Here is a 7,138-nt window from a genome sequence, read left to right on the forward strand (position 1 = left end):
TTACACAAAGAAAGTGAATTTATGGGCTCAATTAGGAAGTGCAAGGCAGAGCCGGACCGGAGGCTTCCCGCAGGGTCATTGGGACACTATTTCTCTGTCGCGTGTGCGTCCCTGTGTGTGTACGTTCGCGCGCACGCGCCGACCTCGTTCTCGGGCATTCTCGCCCCCCACAGCGACGATGGCAGAGTACCTCTTTCTCAAGAAGTCTCAAAAAGTTTGATCCCAGGACTGCCTCTGATTGGCCCATCTTGAGTCATGGTCCATTCTCTGAGCCAATGATTGTAGCCAGGAGATGCAGTGCTCCAATTGGCCAGGCCTCGATCATGGCCCTCCCCCAGCGCCAGGGGGTGGAGTCAGCCCCTAAGGAACCCAAAGTACTGAGAGGGAAGGGAGGGTCTGTTAAGGAAAAGGGGACGTCTGGGGAGGAAAACCCTCAGATGTCCAGCAGCTCAGGACGTTTAAGTGGCTCTCCCAGCGTCACCCGGAAAGGACAAGGGCTGACGTGTGACTTCAACAGCAGACACCGAAGGCACTAGGACAGAGCCATCGGGAGGGGGCGGCTCTTTCTGAGGCCTTTGGTCTGTGCAGTGGCCAAACCACTGGGTTCACAGCCCAGCTCCACCGCTGATAGGTTGCGAGGCTTTGAGCAAATCACTTAGCTTCTCCGAGCCTCAGTTTCTTCCTCTGTAAAATGGGTCTACTAACCGTACCATCCATCCCTGCAGGGCTGATGTGAGGATTAAATGAGATAACACAAGTCAGGCTGTTGGCACAGGACCTGGCATGTTACGGGCACTCAGTGTGTGCTGTTTTTAGTAGCTACAAATAGAAACAGTAAGAAGGCCCTTCGTGAAACTCCTGTCTGGAACTGAAAACAAAAACAGGCTCTACGGGGCTGATTCTGATCTGCCATCAGTGATTCTATTTCCAGCAGCGTCGGACCTTGAAGCTGCTGTTGTCATCACCGGGAACATGTTCCCGACTCCTATCTCCGCCCCGTTTCCTTCTGCCCCTCCTTTCGGGTCCTTGATAAAATATCAGTTCCCCTGGATATGTCATCAAGTGGAAAAAAGCAAATGTCACAAAGGACAGTAAGTTCTGGATGTCACATTTAATGCAAATACATATGGGCATATGTATTGGGGGGGCGTATGCGTGTGTGTGTGTATGATTTAAAATGCACAGAGAATTTCTGGAAGTCAGGAGAATAGTGCTCCCATAAATGGAGGGCAAAAAAGGACCGGATCGTAATCATCTTTGCATTCCCAGCACCTGACACACGGGGGTGTGCTCTCTATCACCTTTATCACAACTACTATTTTTTTTTTTTCAACGTTTTTTATTTATTTTTGGGACAGAGAGAGACAGAGCATGAACAGGGGAGGGGCAGAGAGAGAGGGAGACACAGAATCGGAAACAGGCTCCAGGCTCCGAGCCATCAGCCCAGAGCCCGACGCGGGGCTCGAACTCACGGACCGCGAGATCGTGACCTGGCCGAAGTCGGACGCTTAACCGACTGCGCCACCCAGGCGCCCCATATCACAACTACTATTTATTGAGCATTCACTCGGAGCCAGCAATGCACTAACCTCTTTGTCATCTCAGCAAGCAGCAGTGACTGCCATTTGACAGATGAGGAAACTGAGGCGCAGAGAGGCCAAGGTCACACCAGAGCAGCCTGGCACACAGGATGTTTGTGACATGAACCCGGGACCCATGCCAGCCCAAAGGGGACTAGGAAAATCGGGCAGCAAGAGAAAATGCTTCCGACTTCGCACAGCCTCTCTTGTAGGGGTGGTGACATTCAGGGCATCAGTGGCCATCAGCAAGGCCGTTTCTCGGATGCCATCTGGGGTGTGTGTGTATAAATCAGGGATGTGGCTGGTGATGATTTACAGGTTGCCGCGAAAAGAGCCTGAGTGGAGACACATACGTGCACACACACACACACACACACACACCCCTGTCCCTCCCCTGTAGGTGAGGCCGAGTCCCACTTCTAATTTACCTAGCTGAAACGAACAAACAAGCAAGTGAAAGCAGGCCAAAGAGAAGGATTTACTGCCAGTTTCCTTGGAGTTCCTAGGAACATGGGTCAGATTCTCTACAAAATCCCAGGCTGCGGCCAGCTACCCTGGAGGGCTGCCATTGGGAAAGAGAGGTTCACTGCAGGTGGGGAGCTAGGGAGGCAGGGTCCAGGGTTTCCTCAGAGAGGCTTTGATGAGAGGGAGGAGAGGAGAAAGCAAGAGGCTGGGCCGTGCCAGCCTCGGAGCTACAGTGACTGGGTACAACTTCAAAGGGGCCGCCCCTTCATCATGGGTGCTTTGAAGATGCTGAGATGAAAAGCTGGGAGGTGTGATTACCTCCGGTGCTATTCTCCCCCGGGACCTGCAGGAGGCCAGGTTACAGTCCCCGGGGAGCCTCCTTGTGCCCCAGGGCTGGGCCCTCCACTCTGCTCACCCGGGGAAGCCGGCTGGGCTGCTCCCCTGTCCCGACAGCCTCTCCTGTAGGGGCAGCACAGCCTGGGTGAAGCCAGGCCCCGAAGGGCAGCTTCCTGAACCTCAGGAGGCTGTGGGGGCTGCGGCCTCACGCAGTTGGGAGGGCACAGAAGCTGCTGGAGAGAGGCTGAAAGAAGAGGAGGCGGGGAGGGGCCAGGGAGAGGAGGAGGGGAGGGGACAGGTGTCACCACGGCAACATCGATCGTGCGCACCAGACCCCTTCTCCCCCACGGCAGGGTCACGGCCCCAGAGAAGTGTGGCGTGAGTAAGAGAGTCGTACAGGCTGGGGATCCGGCCGGGCGAGGCGGGAACTGGGAATGTGTTCATCCCTCGGACTGACCGGCGCGTTTCTGCCGGCGCTTGTGTGGTGCGCTCTGGGAGGGAGGATGTGACGCAGGGCTCGGCGTTCTTAGCTCCAACCCTGCCCACATCTATTTCTCAACTAGGGCATGGCTGGAGGAGCGGCAGAGGGCGAGAGGATCTTGGAGTAGAAGGCTCTTCCCTTCGCTAAAGCCCTGCCGGAGTGCCCCCCCCCCCCCGGAGCTGGCCACAGGGGTCCGCCGGGTCCACTCCCCGTGGGAGGCCCTGGGTTGTAGGTAGGAATGCAGACGGGAGGCCACCGTCTAGGAAGGAGCAGCGCAGTGACACCAGGGGCTTGTGTTTTTGCGGGTGACCAGCCACACAGGGGAAGTGACCGAACCGAGTCCGGTGGAGGCCCTGCCCCTCCTTTTGTCCCAGACCAGGTTCTCCCTCTGTCCCCTCCTCTCCCCGCTCCTCTAAACCTTCTGCAGCCCGTCACCGGCCCCCCCCTCCGCCCCCCGCCCAAGGGTTCTTCGGCCTCCAAACAGGTGCACAAGTCTCTGACCCTCAAAACCCACCGGAGGAGGTGCTGGGCCCAGGCCTTCCTCCTCCCGTGGGGGGTCCTGCACGCACGGCCTCCTCCCACCTCCTGGAGTCAGAAGATCACCTGTTGATGGAATCCGGAAGGGTGGCGTCCTGTGTCTGTACGGGAGTGGGGGACACTGTATGGGAAGGGGCCGGAGGGAGCCCGCTGCAGTCCTGACAGTCGCCTACAATTCATCAGGTGGTGATTTCACAGGTGTGTAGACAGGTGAAGAACAATGGAGCTGTAAACTTAAGATACGTGCATTTTTTATTAAATTATATTCCTTTTTTAAGGAACTCAAAATGGTCAGCCAGAAGCTCTCTTTTTCGGCAGCCTCACCCATTCAACTGCTCTTTCGCGGCTGGCTGCTGGCCACGCCCTCCTTTCTGATGCCCCGCCCCCAGCTCTGCTCCCCACCACCTCGCTGGCCGCCTCCTTTGGAACTCTCAGAACGCCCTTCTCCAGCTCCACCTGCTTTCAAGCTTTCGGTCGGTGTTCCTGCTGTGCTCTCAGGCGTCCAAGCAGGCAACCTCACAGCCTCCTGACTCCTCTCTCTCTCTCAGCGAGCTAAAAACAGACCGTGTTCTGAAACGGTTCAGTCATCCTTGCCTTCTGGATGCCTCCTGCCTGGGTTGTTGGCATGGCTCCCTAACCCTTCTCCCTGTCTACTGTTGCCAGATTCACATCCCTCAAGTTCACATCCATGGGGATCCTCTCCCCTAATCAGGCGCGTCTCACATTGTAGGTGCTGGCAGATAAAGTCAGGCAGGAGAGTAGGCACTGATTGGTCGGGCCTGTGGGGAACTACAGCTTCTGTATGGCATGATCATTCCCATTTTACAGATAAGAAAACCAAGGCTCAGGAATAATGAGTTGCTTGCAAGTGAGAACAGCTTTCTGCACCCCAAGTTTTTACAGAATCACCTCTGTGTCCTCCAGCATCAGCTGCTGTGGAGTAGATCTTTGGATCTTCTCCTTCCTCTCTGTGCTTGGAATTCTTTTTTTTTTTAATTTTTTTTCAACTTTTTTTTTTTTTTTTTTTTTTTTTATTTATTTTTGGGACAGAGAGAGACAGAGCAAGAACGGGGAAGGGGCAGAGAGAGAGGGAGACACAGAATCGGAAACAGGCTCCAGGCTCCGAGCCATCAGCCCAGAGCCTGACGCGGGGCTCGAACTCACGGACCGCGAGATTGTGACCTGGCTGAAGTCGGACGCTTAACCGACTGCGCCACCCAGGCGCCCCTTTTTTTAAATTTTTTAACATTTATTTATTTTTGAGAGACTGAGAGGCAGAGCATGAGTGGGGGAGGGGCAGAGCGAGGGAGAGAGAGAGAGAGAGAGAGAGAGAGAGAGAGAGAAACCCAAGCAAGCTCTACACTGTCAGTGCAGAGCTCAACTCGGGACCCGATCCCATGAAAGGTGAGATCACGACCTGAGCTAAAACAAGAGTTGGATGCTTAACCGACTGAGCCACCCAGGCACCCCTCCCTGTGCTTGGAATTAGAATATCAAGCTAGTTCATACCTCTGGGCCTTTGCACATGCTATTTCTTCGGCTAGGAATGACTTGCCCTCAACAAACTGTTCCATTTCAAGGCTCAGGTCAAGTATCCTTGAAACACCTTCCTTGAGGACAACAGACACATTCCCCTCCCTCCTTTGTCTCTTGTTCACACTGAACATCTCACACCGGATTCTGGATTGGGATGAACCATTTGCTAGGTCTGTCTGAGTCTTTCCCCTAAGCTGTGAGCCCCTGGAGGCCAAGGTCACACCTCACGTTTGAGATGTATAGTTACCATTACTGAGCACATATAAAGTGCCTGGCTGTAGTGAAGGCTAAAGGCATGGGCTACGGAGCCAGGCAGGTTTCTCTGAGCCTCAGTGTTCTCATCTACAAAACGGGCATCCTTACCCACCAACCTCATAGGATCGTTAGGAGCAAAGGGTTGGGAACATGGCATGGAGAACCCGAACGTTGTTCTGTCATCTCACCTAATCCTATCACCCTCTGAAGCAGGTATCATCACCCCCGTTTTACAGAAAACCAGGACCCAGACAATGCCCAAGGTCACAGAGGGGCCAAGCTGGCCTTCGGGACTCCAGCCCTGTGCTCCCTACCCCTCACCCCAGCACTCTACTCTGCTTCAGCTCGGCACCTGGCTTCCCTGGCACCCACACAAGCCCAGTCAATGTTTGTTTGTTGCATGAATGAAAATGATTCACCAAGTGGCATGTTTGCCCCCTCCAGTCCGGGCAAAATTTCCGGGTGATTATCTGGCGAACTTAATAAAAATAAACCGTGTGCACGGTTGATGCATCCTGGTCACCTCTGGTCTCAGTTAAATGTCAGTTCCTCAGAGACTGTCAGGCACCACCTGCTCCCTTTTACATTAGCTCACAGAATAAGAAACGGGAAGGATGAGCCAGAAACCAGCGAGGATCATGGGTAGGAACAGGGTGAGGGGACAGGAACAGGAGCGATTCTCACTTTTTATATAGCTTGACTTTCATCTATGTAACAACTCCAAAATAAAATGAAAACACGAGGATGCGGGGAAGAGCGCTAACTCATTGTTAAAATCAATACAGGGGTGCCTGGGTGGCTCAGCTGGCTGAGCATCCGACTTTGGCTCAGGTCATGATCTCGCGGTTTGTGGGTTCAAGCCCCGCGTTGGGCTCTGTGCTGACAGCTCAGAGCCTGGAGTCTGCTTTGGATTCCGTGTCTCCCTCTCCCTCTCTCTCTCAAAAGTAGATAAACATCAAAAAATTTTTTTCTATGGGAATGCAAGCTGGTGCAGCCGCTCTGGGAAACAGTATGGAGGTTCCTCAAAAAACTAAAAATAGAACTACCCTACCACCCAGCAATCGCACTACTAGGCATTGATCCACGGGATACAGGGGTGCTGTTTCGAAGGGACACATGCACCCCCATGTTTATAGCAGCACTATCGACAATAGCCAAAGTATGGAAAGAGCCCAAATGCCCATCGATGGATGAATGGATAAAGAAGATGTGGTATACACACACACACACACACACACACACACACACACACACACACACAATGGAGTATTACTTGCCAACCAAAAAGAATGAAATCTTACCATTTGCAACTATGTGGATGGAACTGGAGGGCATTATGCTAAGTGAAATTAGTCAGAGAAAGACAAATATCATATGACTTCACTCATAAGAGGACTTTAAGAGGCAAAACAGATGAACATAAGGGAAGGGAAACAAAAAATATATAAAAACAGGGAGGGGGACCAAAGAGAAGAGACTCCTAAATATGGAGAACAAACTGAGGGTTCCTGGAGGGGTCGTGGGAGGGGGGAGGGGCTACATGGGGAAGGGGCACTAAGGAATCCACTCCTGAAATCATTGTTGCACTAGATGCTAATTTGGATGCAAATTTAAAAAAATATTTTTTTCTAAATCAGTGTAATAACCACAGAGAAAAGGATAATTTCAAGTTACTTCTGGGCACTGTGCTCTTACAATACATCCTTAGTGAAATACATTCCAAGGACAATAAAATCCCCCCGAAAACTGTAAACACACCTCTTTACTCCACAGGTATATATTTGATAGTAATATTAAAATTGTAATTTTGAGGGGCGCCTGGGTGGCTCAGATGGTTAAGTGTTCGACTCTTGATTTCCGCTCTGGTCATGATCTCGCGGTTCATGGGTTCAAGTCCCATGTTGGGCTCTGTGCTGACAGAGCGGACTGCTTAGATTCTCTCTCTCTC

General features: G+C 52.5%; 1 long non-coding RNA gene across 1 annotated transcript; it reads right to left on the reverse strand.

Annotated features, from left to right (window-relative positions):
- Positions 1 to 2,034: 2,034 nt before the first annotated feature.
- Positions 2,035 to 3,872, reverse strand: LOC132693730 (uncharacterized). Its single transcript, XR_009616928.3, has 2 exons — positions 3,466 to 3,872; positions 2,035 to 2,625 (listed from the first exon to the last, which is right to left on the reverse strand). It is a non-coding gene; the product is annotated as an uncharacterized LOC132693730 (long non-coding RNA).
- Between the last annotated feature and the right edge of the window lie 3,266 nt (positions 3,873 to 7,138).

Source organism: Panthera onca, chromosome B4, assembly GCF_046562875.1.
Source record: "Panthera onca isolate mPanOnc1 chromosome B4, mPanOnc1 haplotype 2, whole genome shotgun sequence".
Classification (NCBI taxonomy): Eukaryota; Metazoa; Chordata; class Mammalia; order Carnivora; family Felidae; genus Panthera; species Panthera onca.